The following is a 14,690-nucleotide window of genomic DNA, read 5'->3' as shown; positions in this document are numbered from 1 at the left end:
TGTTGTAAGATGACTCCTGAAGCAAGTTTTCTGTGGGTGTAGGGCCATGGTCTTGGTCTCAGCCACACTCAGAAATCAGGGAAGAAGCTGAAGGGAAACCCCACTCACTGCCTTGGCCTCTGTCCTGTGAGCTGGTCACTCCCATGGCTTCACAAAGTCACCTGCCCTCCTGCGAGGAAAAACACCTTGGGGTCCTGAAATTCTCTCTTCTTCATAGCTTCTCTAATATGGTTTCCTTTCTTGTTCTCCATGGGGGAATTTAGAGCAGCAGATCTGAATGAATTTCCTGGGTCTGCTTTGAGGTAAGTGGGTAAAGCATTGAGAAGAGCATAACTCACATGACCTGAGTTTAATTTCTGGCTCCATCATATAGAAGCTCAATGATTTTCTTTGCTTCATTTATTTTTTGTTGATGTGATCACTACTTGACACATGTTTTTATTTGTTTCTTCCACTAGAATATAAGCCCCCTTTGGGCATGGGGTTTGTTTGTCTTTTTGAATTGTATCTCCATTGCTTAGCACACAGCCTGGCACATTGTCATTAATATTTATTGCATTAGGATTGTTTCCTTTTTCTTCTTTTGCTATCCTAAGTAACTCTGAACTGAGCATCTTCAAATTTTCATTATGTGTAACTGATGTGGAATCTTCTTTCGAGTTATTTCACAAGATACATCACAAGTGCAATTGTTAAGTCAAAGTCATAACTATTTTTTGACTCGATATGTATTAATAAATTGCTTTCTAGGATGTCCTGCAAGTTATCAGAGTCTCCATAAATATATTTGTAGTTTTTAACTTTACTAATTTAATAGGCATAAAATGGTAGTAATTAATTAATTTCAATTTCTTTGATAAAGTTTCTATACTTCCTCTAATGTACCCTTAATCCATCATAGAGGAGGAGGTAAAGTATTACTTCCTATTAAAGAAAAACTGTGGGTCAAGGGTGAAGCCGAATCCAGCCTCTGTATGCTGACACCAAATTAAATCTCGGAGACAGAGTTTTGGGTGAAGTAGAAAAGAATAGCTTTATTGCTTTGCCAGGCAAAGGGGGCCATAGCAGGCTAATGTCCTCAAAACTGTGTGACCCACCCTGGAGGAGGTAGTGGGGAGTTTTATAGCAATTGTTCGAAGAGGGCGTGATCAGTTCGTGAACATTCTTCTGATTGGTTGGTGGTGAGGTAAGTGGGAGTCAGCATCATCAACCTTCTGGTTCCAACTGGTCTGGGGTCTACTTGCTTGCCGGCAGCATTCCTTCGTATGTTACCCATTAATTTCTCCCACGTGGTGGGGCTTTCGGTCTGTACAAAACAGCTCAAAGATGTTGCTGTGTGTATCCCTTGATGAGGAGCCAGGACCTTGCCCCAAGGCTGCACTATGGTTTCTCTTGACTGTTTGTTTCTCCCTGGTCTGGCCTCCCCTCTCTTCCCTAACTAGCAACTTCTTGAATCTGCCCGTTGGAACTCAGGGAAGGTCATGGAGGCTGAATGAAGCCTATTTCCTGTAATCAGAGAAATGGGGGACACAAAAAGGCTTTTGTGCCCAGGAGCCCCCCAGGGCTCTTCTCAGTATCAAGGGGAAGAATAAAACAAGTGGGTACTTATTTATGCCATTTTCTCATTTTTCTTTCACGTGTCTCGTCTTTTTCTTGAAGCCTGCATATGAAGAAATTTTGATGATTTTTCTTTTCACCCCTAAATCATGCCTCTCTTCAGGTCCCTAGCCAGTTCTAGAGACTTTAACATTTTCCAAAAAAGAAAAGGGCTAGGGAGGTTTCTAGAGAAGATAGAAGAACCTGACTGAGGACCAGAAGTTTGGAAGTAAAGCAGCTGAGCGTGTTGGTGCGTCTGCAGGGGTGCTGGTGGCAAGCTAGACTGAAGGGAGCCCGTGGCAGTTCTGCTGAGACACAGGAGTGTAACCAAACACAGTGTTATAGTCCATTCTTTGTACCAACCTTTTCCCCATCTCTTCCATCTCCTGTATTCATTTCTCCAATCTCACATCCACCTTCACGTGGGAGTAAGGGGTGGAGGTGAGGAAATAATCTTGTCCAAAGGTACATGTGTGTTTGTAAGCTCCCTTATCCATGAAAATATTTTATGCTATTAAAGAAAATCTCTTGAAATGGCTTTTTTAAAAGGAAGATAATTTATGTGGCTCGTCTACTCATTTTTAAGTCCAGAGGTGTGATTAACATCTTTGTCAGTATACATTTTTTGGTAAAAATTTAATAGTGCCTGTTAGAAATGGTCAGGACACAATTGGAGAGTTTGGACAACTTTGCTGTTGGTTGGCACAGACCATATTAAAGCAACGATGATCCCACAGCAGAGAAGTTTTTTGATTTGTATTCAATTGAAAGAAACAGAGACTTGAATGAACAAATGAACAAACAACAAAAAAACATTGATTTAACAGACATTTAATTCAAAGCCTTATTTTTATGTCTGGTAGTCAACCACCTAGGGCTGGTGTAGCAGCTTTGCAAAGCCATCTGGGACTCAGGATACTTCTTTTTTTCCACTTAGTCACACATAGGGTGTGCTTGTTACCTTATGGCCACAAAATGGCTCTTCCAATTCCATGTTAGTGCCCTATTCAAAGCAGTAGAAGTGGATGGGCAAAGGGCTTGTCTGTGCCTCCCCTTCCACTCCTTCACAAGCTTTGCTGTGAGATCCCCCCCACAGCTTTTGCTGAGTTAGCACTGTGTCATGTGGCGCTCCCTATGCATCAGGGAGGCTGGGGAAGGTGGGAGCTGTTTTGTAGTGTTTTTCTCTCTCTTTGCTTGCTTGTAAACTGGACACATTGAGACCACATGGGATAATTTTAGAAAGGAAGAGTGAAGATTTAACACTGAGTAACATTCAGTAACATTGAGCTGCCTCAGAACCTGAACATCTTGCCTTAAGAAATGTGAATTTGTCAGCCATGTGGTGTTCATCACTGTGGAGGTTTGAGTGAGAGGTAATCATTGGGTTTAGAATAAACATTAAAAAGCAACAGGAGTTCAGGTGATGAAAATGTTTTGATTATAAACAGCGGGGATGCTTACACATCATTGCGAATGTATTTAGTGCTACTGAATTGTAGACTTACAAACTGTTAAAATTATAAATATTATGTCATATATATTTTATCACAGTAAAAATATGCAACAAGAGTGATAGCCGTTAGACTGGGGGAGACTTGTAAACTTCTCTGGGTAGGAAGGATGTAGAGGACCTAAAATGTAATAAGATGTGGTTCTTTGTCTGGGGTGGATTAACCGTGGTAGTAGGGGTGAAATACTCTGAGAGAGAGTAAACAAAGATTCCCTCGGCCCATCCGTGGTCCCCTTCTGTCCCTCTTTTAAAGGACTGACTAGTACCATTGCCTTCTTTGATGTCTGCTGTGGCCTACAGGCTCACCCCTCCTGCTCTAAGGAGTCATCTTGCCAAATGTGTCAAGCATATTCTTCCCACTCACATCTGCAGGAAACCTGGCATACAGTCAGTATTGATAGGAAAAGTAGAGGCTTTTGGGGTTGGAATTGCCTGAAGTGTTAAGTTTTTGATGACTTTTTTTCATCTAAATTACAAATTATCTCCCAGTTTCAACCTCAGGGCACACTGCTTTCTCCCCCACCCACCCACCCCTTTTATTATTTATTTATTTATTTATGTTTAACATCTTTATTGGAGTATAATTGCTTTACAATGGTGTGTTAGTTTCTGCTTCATAACAAAGTGAATCGGCTACACCTATACATATATCCCCATATCCCCTCCCTCTTGCGTCTCCCTCTCACTCTCCCTATCCCACCCCTCTAGGTGGTCACAAAGCACCGAGCTGATCTCCCTGTGCTCTGCGGCCGCTTCCCACTAGCTATCTATTTTACATCTGGTAGTGTATATCTTGTGACTTCCCATTTGCTTCAAAGTAAAAGCCAGATGCCAGACAGTGGCTTATCAGTAAGGCCACCAAACATCCAGGTTTGCCTGCTTTAAGATTATTGCCCCAGTGTAATTATTAGTAACACCTCCTTTATCCTTACATGGATTGCAATCTGGACAATAAATTATATGGCCCTTCTACCTGTAAGGCCCTACATGATCTGTCTACCCCTCTCTCAACATACTTCTCTGATCTCACCTTGTATTATCTCCCTGCTTCTTGCTCTGCTGTGATCACTTTGGGCTCCTCAGTGATTCTTGAACTCATGCGTGTGCTACTGCCCTAGAACCTTCACATGAGTTTTCTCTTTCTGGAATGCTCTTCCCCAGATATCTGCCTAATCAACTCCTTCAGGTCTTTGCTTAAATTTTACCTTCTCAAGGAGACATAGAATGCCCACCCAATTTAAAATTGCCATCACTCACTTCGCCTGCATCCCTGACCCCCTTTATTCTGTCCTGGCATTTCTTGTACTTATAAGTATACTATCTCACTTACATATATTTGATATTTATACTGTCTCACTTACATATCTATTATGTGTATTGCTCCTCTCCCCAGCTAGAATATGAACTTCTCCAGGGCAGGGACCTTGTCTTTTTTGTTCTACCATGTAGTAAAAGAGCCCAGAATGCCTCACACATAATAGACACTCCATATATGTTTGTTGAATGAGAGAAACAATAAGTGAAAATTTACATGATCTGTGGCCCATGTCCTCAAAACCTTGCAGGGTGATTGGCTAGCTATGAAGAGCCATGGTGTTAATAGCTGATGGTTTTACAACTCATTCGTTTATTCCTAAACTAGATATGTTTCATTTTTATTTCCCAAAGTAGTATTGGAACTTTGTGTGGCATAGGATTTGACCATCTTATTACAAATCAGTTTAGGGGCAATTTGGAAGACAGGTAGGTCTTCAGGACCCTTAGAAATAATCCCACAGAAGCAACTATCTGTTTTATCTAAGAGAAAGGCTAATCCTGCAGTAATGATTCTAAAAGTAAAAAGGAATTGACATTGGCACAATACTCTGTACTTCATAGAGCTCTCTCAATCTTACTAGCTTATTTAATTCCAGACCAGTCTAGGGCTTCTCCATTCATTGACTTTGTTTGACCCTCTTCTTATTCCCCCTTGAGGGTTTAATTAAGTTCAACCATATTCTGTCAACTGTTCCAGTTTCAGTGAAATCTTTTGTTATTATAACAAGAAATTATTCTCTCAAATTGAAAACAAAAACAAAACCCATACCCCAAACCACTCTCCTTTTTTTGCCAGAGGGGAAACGCTCCTGTCACTGCGGTAGTTTCTTTCCATCTTCTCCTCATGAGCCTTTCAGATCTTCTGACATTCAGCCCATAATCTTCATCTTCGTATTCAACATTGACATTCAAATGCCCTGAATGACGCAGATCCTATATCCTACTTGGGGAAAGGTGAGAAACTTCATGAGACAAAAAGAACATGTAGGTTTTTTCTGTTAGCTCTGCTTAATATATAAGAAAATGCAGGATGAGGTAGGGCTATCTGTTACCAACTGTGGGAGGAAATAGTAGCTAGAATAGATTTCATGTCAAACCCCCATTGCTTAATTGGGTTCCAGAATAGCTCCTTCGCATCCTCTTGGTGTTGGTGTGGGCGAATTTGGGAAAGGGAGATGATTGGTAAGGAATTGAAAGCTACACCTAGAATTTCTTTTCATGTTTTAGGTCTGATTTTCGGGGAAGGCATTCTTGCCTCTTTGCAGCCAAGAGAAGAAAAATATCTGTACGGCAACCGAAAGAGGATGGTTTAGGAGCGAGTTCATCTTCTCTCGCATTTCAATCAATGGTAGACACTAACTCAGGACTCGAGAAAATGATTGGTCCAGCCATCTTACTCATCTATGCCCGTCCCAGAACCACGAAGTTATGAATCGAGGACTAAGCAAACCTACCTCGTCTTATCTTCTCCAATTCTAACCTTGGTGACTCTCTCTCCAGATTGACCCGGGCAAGCTTTGCTGCAGTGACTGACAGTCTCTCTGAGATGAACACTAAGCTGATGATTATCATAAGCCCAGCACAGTAGACAGGGAAAATAAGACATGGTAAAACTGTGAGTATATGTGATATCATCCAGCTAACATATGATGAAAGCAAGTATACTCCCTGTGCTACATGTGGATGAGACAGCCTACAACAGCTGGAATACACTTTGGCCTGGGGGGAGAGTAAGTCTGGAAACTAAGTGGAGCTAGATCCAATGACAGTGATCTCATCCATGGGCAGTGCCCTTTAGATTTTATGAAGATTTTCAGTTCAGTTATCTCACTTGAGCATAGGTCATAGAGCAGTTGTTAACAGCCTGGTGTTACACATAGGACTCAGATTCAGACCGGTTAGGGAGCTCATGCAGGGCCACAGAGCCAAGAACCAGGTCATTGGCTTCGGCCCCCTCTTCACTAAGCATGCTGCCTCCTCTATGGCTAGAAGGTATGAAGAAGGATGCATGTCTCCTGATTCATTGTTGTAGAGGAACATTCTGGACTGATCTAGAGCTTAGGCATAAACACAAGCTTAGCTTCAGGAAGGGTCTTATAGTCACATTTCTGCTTATCCCTGCTTTCCCCTTTTGTAATAGGAGCATGCAGGATTTTATCAAGTTATCTGTAGCCTGTGTCACTCTCCTTCCTAATTCACATACTCCTTCTTTCCTTCCTCCCTATTTCCCTTTTCTTCTTCCCTCCCTAAAACATTCATTAAGCATATTCTATGTATTAGGCACTACCTAATACATAAAGATCAGGAAAACAAAGATGAATAAAATATTGTTCTTTGTTTCAAGGAATATGTGGTTTATAATGGGAAACAGATTAAAAAACAAATTTCAGTAGAGACACAGTGGTGGCCCAGAGGTGAGAATGTTTTATGGGGGGAAGATGTGGGAAGGTTTGGAAAGGCTTCATGAACATGGAGAGTCAAATGAGTGGGGTCTGGAGGGGTGAGTTGGAGTATCTCAGATATTATAAGGTAGAGAAAGGACAGTCCATGTGTCTGTAAAGAGTTTACCTATAGTGATGCATTCTGACTTTTACTAGGTTTTATCTACCAATTCACTTTTTATGTATTGTGGACATGTCTTAAGGGTTCATAATTTGATGGCAGAGTGTGGGTCCCTGGTTGAAGCATAGACGATTTCCACGGTAGAAGCCAAAATAAATGGCTAAGACTGGGAGTAAGAATTACACTCTGCTCTTGTTTTATATCCCCAAAGAAGGAAATTATTAAGGCCAATGTGTAAATGTAAACACTGGTGGGGGTATCACTTGAAGCCAGTGTACTCCTTGACATTTCTTAAATCAGTCTCCCTTAGTTCAACCTAACCTTGTTTCTAAGGTTGTGCTTACCTGTTGCCAGGTTAGAATTCTACTTTAGGCACACAAGGGTAAGATTAAGTGATCCTTTGGCTTTTCTAAGGAACATGGGAGGAGCCCAGAGCTGTAGGAAGTCCTTTACTAAGGCAAGTCAGTGTAGGACATGCCAGTGAGGACCTAGCGCACCAGGAAGATGTGGTTGTGTCCCTGCTCTTGATTCAAGCAGGTGATATGAAAAAAGAAAAGTCGTTAATATAATCAGACACAGAGTGATATGGTAGGTCTATGGGAGAAAAAACCAAAACGAAACAGGTCTATGAAAACCTTGTGGAACATGGTTGTGAGCTGTACATTATAGAGGTGAGTCAGAGTTTCGGATCCTAGGTATTTCACCTACATCAGCTTTCACCTCTGTTTCATTGTATCCATCTAGTCCTATCGCCACTCCTATAGGAACTTTTTTTCTCTGAATAATAAAATTTGCACTTTGTCTTCTGACCACACCTTCATGTCTCTCTATCCTTCCAGTTCTATCACCCAGTTGTCCCTGCCCTTTGTCTCCTTCTGCTTCATCTGGATCTCCAGTTTTGGACCTATTTTCTCAGTGCCTATTAGCCCCACCTGTCTTCACTGATTTTTCTATGAAACTTGAATTGCATGGCCCAGAACTTCAATAACTCTTCCCCTTATCCTTAACTCTATTGTTCAACCATCCTCTGCTGCAAGATCCTAACTGTCTGCCTTTTATGAACCTACTTTGGGGTTACTGAGCACTGGTGAAAAAAAAATCACATAACATGAAGCTTGTGTCATTATATCTATTTTTAATTAATTTTTATTGGAGTATAATTGCTTAACAATGTTGTGTTAGTTTCTACTGTACAGCAAAATGAATCAGCCATACATATACATATATCCCCTCCCTTTTGGACTTCCTTTCCATTCACGTCACCATAGAGCATTGAATAGAGTTCCCTGTGCTATACAGTATGTTCTCATTAGTTATCTATTTTATACGTAGTATCAATAGTATATATTTAAGATTCCCAAACTCAACTGGGTTTTCACTTCTCAGCAAATTGAAGTAGCTTCTCCCCATTATGCCATTGTTTTCCTCCATAGCGTGTGTCACAAACAGAAATTATTTGGGGAGTGTATTTGTTTCTTGATTGTCTTCCTCCACTGAGGCTCTGTGAAAAAGAACCTTTGTTTATATTATATGCTCCTCTACTCCCAGTGCCTGGTGCATGACAGATGCTTGTTAAACAAATGAACAAGCCTCAGCTTGGATGTCACTATCTCTAGGAATTGTTCCAGAATCCCTGTCTCCTATCAAGTCTGAGTTAGGGATTTTTCCCTTAGCATCCTGTTTCTCTGTCATAGCATTTTCTGTGCCATATTCCCATTGCCTGTTTACTTACCTTTATCTTTCTCTGCATCAGCACCCTCCAGTAGGACTTTTCACAAGGCTGGAAATATTCTATATCCGTGCTGTCCAATGCAGTAGCTACTAGGCATACGTGACTATTGAACATTTAAAAAGTAGCTAGGGACTTCCCTGGCAGTCCAGTGGTTACGACTCTGTGCTTTCCTTAACTGCTGAGGGCCTGAGTTCAATCCCTGGTCAGGGAACTAAGATCCCACAAACCATGCAGCATGGCCAAAAAAAAAAAAAAATGTGGCTAGTGTGACTGAGGAAATACACTTTTTCTTTTATTTGATTTTAATTAATTTTAAATTTAAATAGCCACACATTGTTCATGGTAACCATGTTGGAGAGCACATGCAACTCTAAATTTTAAGCTCTGTGAGGTGAGGGACTGTATCTGTCTGGTTTTCTGTTGTATTTTTCAGGGCCAGCACAGGGCCTGGCATATGACAGGTATCCAATAAAAAGGGCATATAATCCACAGATTTTGTGTCGCTTAGAGGTTGATGCCTTCTATGGTGAGAGGGAGGTGGAATGTGAGAAAATTCTGTTTCAAAATGGGTTGAATATTTGTGCTGATGATTTTAAGAGATTAAGTTCTTATTATTTTGTGTGTGAAAGGTCTTCAAATGTAAGCTAGCAATAGTGGCTAGGCTTCAGGTAGCTGAATTTGTGATAGAAATGCTTCTCCTGTCTCAGCTCTCGACTATGTCATAGAAATTTTTAAAAATGTATTTTCATAAATTGTCTGAAGATCTACAAAATCAGGAAGATGAAGGGGACCCCTCCTGGGAATGAAAGACTCCCTCAGGATGAAGTGAGTATTTCTTTTATGAGTGGTTGTAGCGCCTGCGATCCTTGAGCTAAGGAATTGCTTTGCCAGTTTAGTGATGTGAGTAACACTTAGTTTGTGCCACATAACAAGCACTAATCTAAGTGTTTTCTATGCATTGATTTATGGGATTCTCAAGTACTACTATTATCTCCGCTTTAGAGATAAGAAAATTAAAGCATAGGATTAATGACTTGCCCAGTGTCACTCAGTTCATTGGGGAAAGGAGGATCGGAACCCAGGCACTCTGGTTCAAAATCCACTTTCACTTGTGTTGCCTCTTGTATAATCACTTGTGTCTCTCTATACTTCTCATAACTCTAAACAGGTTTGCTATGGCTGTGAAATTTGTGTGTGCATGTGTGGTGAGTGTTTCCTGAAGAAGGTAGTTCTGTGTTGCAGCCTGGGACGCGAGGGGACCAGAATGCACAAGGCCTGGGGTGATGTAACCATGGGCCAGTGGAAAAGAATTCACCTTGGGATTAGAAGCCACTGTGTTCTCACTTATGGAGTTTTGGGAAATGTTACTCACCTCATTTGGTTATTAAAATTACATGTACTATGTATTTGAAAGGGCTTTATAAAGTGTAAAAGGCTCCATCAGGGTGGGTACCTAAGAATATAAAACATTGGCACAGTGACCTTTAAGGAATGCCAGATCTCAGAGATAACACAGCTACAGTGGTTTGCCTAAGATTTGGGGAGAATTCTCACTTTTCTCTATCCTGCAGTTCAAGGGTTCATCCTCTTGGAGGGTGAAAGAGAGGCCTGAGGGCTTTCTTGCAATTTCGGATTTTCTGTGTCTTAGAGTTGCTTCAATCCCAGAACAACCTAATGTCTTGGAAATCACCCAGATCACAAGCAGGAAAGGGATTAAAGGATGAAGGGAAGTGGTGGTGGTGGTGGTGGTGGTGGTGGTGGTGTGTGCGTGTGTGTGTATGACTAAAGGCCAATGCAGTCCCCTTGTAGCCCCTCCAGGAGACAAAATCTTCAAGCAGCCCATTTATATATACCTCTGCTCTCATGGCTGGTAACACCTACAAAGAGTTACATGCATTCTTGGCTGGTTCCAGCTCCGACGCTTCAGTGAGTAGCACTCTGTCACCATGGTCTGTCTGCCTGAGAGTACCACTTGCAGTTCTGGTTGTGATCATACTTCAAGGAGGCACTAGTAGGCCATAGAAGTCAGAAAAAGTTTAGAGAGGTTGCCTTAGGAAGCCATAGTTTTAAAATGTCTCTTAGAGCTGGAAAAGGAGACTGTGGGTAAGTAGCATCAAAAGCCATTAAATTTTTTTGAAATAAAAATAAATGGCAGTTTATTTATTAGATTCTAGATTATTATTTCCCTGATATACATGACACAACTGACACTGATTAAGCTCATACCATGAATTAGCCGTTGCAATAGGTCATACTGACATATTATCCTATTTCTCTTCACAGCATCCCTGCAAGGGGGACATTATATCTTTGGCAGATAGGACTCAGAGAGGCTAAGTAACATGCCCAAGGTCATTGGCTAGTGAATGAGAGAAACCAAGAAATGAAGATGTGAAAAAATTTTAAAGTTCCTGCCCTTTCCACTACACCAAGTTGCCTCTCTTAAATCTCAAATGAGAAGGTGTGGGTGGGCACTAAAGTTAAAAACTAGTTAAAGGAGGACCTTTTCAGCGAGTAGTAACACTGTGGGTGGATATCATCACAGTTGTACATTAGTTTCAAAAGAAAGCTTATGTTGTATCAGGAACCAGCCCTCTTTCCTTTGGTAGAAGAGCCTTCTTAGAGCCCAGACCTACTCTACCAAGACACTTTACAATCTGGTTTATTGTAACGGAGGAGATTTTATAAAAGTGGGCTGGTGTGCTATGAGGGCTCAATTTTATTGAGATTTAATAAATGGGATGCTAGTCCAATTCCATATGCTCTGCAAATTCTTCTCAATTTAGTCCCCTCCTATCATCATAATAGCTTTGACTTGAAAATGAACACCTATGATCATCATTATAAAGTACAAATTGAAGCTGTAATGTTTTCCTTTTCAGTGTTCCTACCTCCTTCATAGGGAATTCTTGGTAGTATACAATGTACGATATGCCAATTAAGTTATTTAAATTTTAAATGCTTCTAGCCATTATAGATTTCCAGGCATCCGTTATGATATTTTAAGTGTAGCGCTTTCCACTTCAAAGCAAGCGTGGTACCTTAAAGATCTCAAGTTACATACACTTTCGATATTAGACAGAGTAAACTAGGTACCTTTCAACATAGGCTGTAAAGGAGGAAGACAAAGAAAGGTGCAGAATATAGTAGAGAGTATTCTAGAGAACTTAGCTGGGAAAATAGAGATCACAAGGAAGCTGTCATGTAAACAAAGAAGCCCTGTAGGCTGCGATGGCAGACTCTGGGCATGGGTGCTTCGTCCCTCTCTCTTCCCAAGTTCTTGGCACAGACAGAGTTCACTGCTCAGCTGCATTCTTAGAAAGTGTCTCAAAACAGAGCTCACGCAACCGCCACCAACTGATCGGAGTTGACATTTTCCATCCAACCTCTTTGTTTTTTCCTGCCTTGAGGGAAGGATTGAATTATTTTATAAATCCCTTAGGATACAGAGGAAAAGAGAGAGGGCAGATTCAGAGTTTTCCGCTCTCTGATATAGATTGACTAAATGATGGTTGATTATAAAACATGTATAACAAAATACTACTCTTTCCATTTTTTTATTAGCTCATAGCCAGCAAGGAAATTGATCTGAAAGGATTTTCCCAGAAGTGTCAGGAGTGCTTGCCTCTACGGGGTTATGAGTATTGTTTTTCTTGTCTACTATTGTTTGGCTATATTTTCTGATTTTCAGTAATGATTTAAATTGTTCTGTCACAGCAACAAAAAGAAAAAAAACCCGAGCTTAATGAAAGAAATAGTAAAATATATATTTTTTGATAGTCAGGTTGTTTTACCTTTTTTGCTAGCACAAGCAGGCTAGAACGAGAATAACACTGAAAATACATTAGACACACAAAATGAAAAGGTAGAACAAAATCCTCAATTTTGGAAAAGTTATTTTAAAAATGTAAACCATCATAAATAATTGTAAAAGAGTTTCATGGTATGCCGAGTTACCCATACTAAAAAAAGAAAAAAAAAAACCTCACTGAGAATATTTGATGTCTTAAAATTGTTAAGTACTGCATAGATATACAAAATAATATTTATAAGCACATGTTTAAGATGCAGACGTATAAAAGCACAACAAATACCTGTGTACCCACCACCCAATTAATTTATGAAATAGAATATGATCATTAGCTCCAAAGCCCCATGTGCCTCTCCAGTCCCATTCACTTCCCACTCCCCTAAAGTAACTACTTTTCTGAATTTGGAGGTTTTATCCCTTTGCTTTTCTTTTAAGTTTTGTATCAGTAAACAATATATTGTTTAATTTGTACATTTTATACCTTAAATACATGAAATCATGTATATTCTGCAACTTGCTAAGATTCATTCACGTTGTTGTTTTAACTGTAGTTCACTTTTGCAGTCGTGTAATTTTCCACTACATGAATATACCACAATTTATTTGTCCATTTTATTGTTGGTCACTTTATTATTTTTTAAAATAAATTTACTTATTTATTTTTGGCTGCATTGGGTCTTCGTTGCTGCACGCGGACTTACTCTCGTTGCAGTGAGCAGGGGCTACTCTTCATTGTGGTACACGGACTTCTCATTGCAGTGGCTTCTCTTGTTGCAGAACACGGGCTCTAGGCACATGGGCTTCAGTAGTTGTGGCACATGGGCTCAGTAGTTGTGGCTCGCGGGCTCTAGAGCACAGGCTCAGTAGCTGTGGCGCATGGGCTTAGTTGCTCCACGGCATGTGGGATCTTCCTGGACCAGGGCTCGAACCTGTGTCCCCTGAATTGGCAGGCAGATTCTTAGCCACTGAGCCACCAGGGAAGCCCCTGGTTGGTCACTTTTTATTTCTTTATTTCTTTTTGCTTTAACAAACAGGGCTGCTAAGAAGTTTTTCTAGCATGGGGACTGCTGTATCATAGGAGATGTGTATCTTCAAAATTACTTGATAATGCCACATTATGATCCAAACAATTTATACTTCCTTATACTTCTGCAGTGGATAAGACTACTTTCCGGGGGACTTTCCTGGCGGCCCAGTGGTTAAGACTCATGCTTCCAATGAAGGGGGCATGGGTTTGATCCCTGGTCGGGGGCTAAGAGCCCACATGCTGCGCAGCATGGCAAAAAAATTAAAAAAAAATTAAAAATTAATAAAAGACTAATTTCCATTTATCCATGTCCTCACCAATGTTTGGTTTGTCAAATTTTAATACTTGCTTTTCTGGTGGTGGTTAAGTGGCATCTCACTGTGGTTTAAATTTTCATTTCCCTGGTTACCATTGATGAGTTTAAGCGCCTTTTCACATATTAGTTTGCCAGTTGTGTTTCTTCACATGTAAAGTGCTGCTCTAATCTTCTGCTCATGTATCTATTGGGTTGTTTGTCTTTTTCTTATAGATTTATGGGACTTCTCTCTATATTCTGGATACTAAACCTCTGTCAGTTGTATGGACCTTCACATATCTTCTCCCAATTTTTAGATTGTTTTTCCACTTTCTCTGATGTTTTCGTCAACAGAAGGTCCCAATTTTAATACAATTTATCTGATCAACTTTTCCTTCATGATTTTCATTCTGTACCCTTTACAACTCCTCTGTCATGAATTTATTGTTATATGTGCTCTTCTAAAAGTGTTATGGTATTTTCTTTCTCAGTTAAGTTTTCGATCCACTTGACGCTGATTTATGTGTAATGTTTTTTCATTTCATATGGAACTATGAGAATGACTATTAATATAGTTCTTTCCTATCAATTATACATTTGATGTTTTCTTTCTATATTCCAAAACTTAACTTTATGAAAGTTGACTTTGCAAATTTAGTGTGCATATTTTTCTGGTCCTTTTAGGCTATTTGAGATATCTATTGTGTTTACCAATACATATAAGCTTTCCCTTGAATCTTTGTGTTTTCAGCAAATCTGGTGCCTGCTTCTGAGTGAATGATGAAAAAGCTCCATCGGAACAGAATCCTGTGGCATGCCTCTCCAGATTGTTCTTCCAAG

The 14,690-nt window shown here is 40.2% G+C and overlaps 1 protein-coding gene across 1 annotated transcript in view; it reads left to right on the top strand.

Moving 5' to 3' along the window:
* Nucleotides 1-279: 279 nt before the first annotated feature.
* LOC307198120 (interferon-activable protein 203-like) overlaps nucleotides 280-14,690 on the top strand; it is a 68,152-nt gene continuing 53,741 nt past the window's right edge. The window contains exon 1 of the mRNA XM_079944791.1: nucleotides 280-302. The gene's annotated coding sequence lies outside the window, so the exon portion shown is untranslated. The remainder of the gene's footprint in view (nucleotides 303-14,690) is intronic.

Source organism: Stenella coeruleoalba (genome assembly GCF_951394435.1).
Source record: "Stenella coeruleoalba genome assembly, chromosome: 1".
Taxonomy (NCBI): domain Eukaryota; kingdom Metazoa; phylum Chordata; class Mammalia; order Artiodactyla; family Delphinidae; genus Stenella; species Stenella coeruleoalba.
Note: the sequence above shows the minus strand (reverse complement) of the source record. Positions and strands in the feature narration are given on the sequence as shown.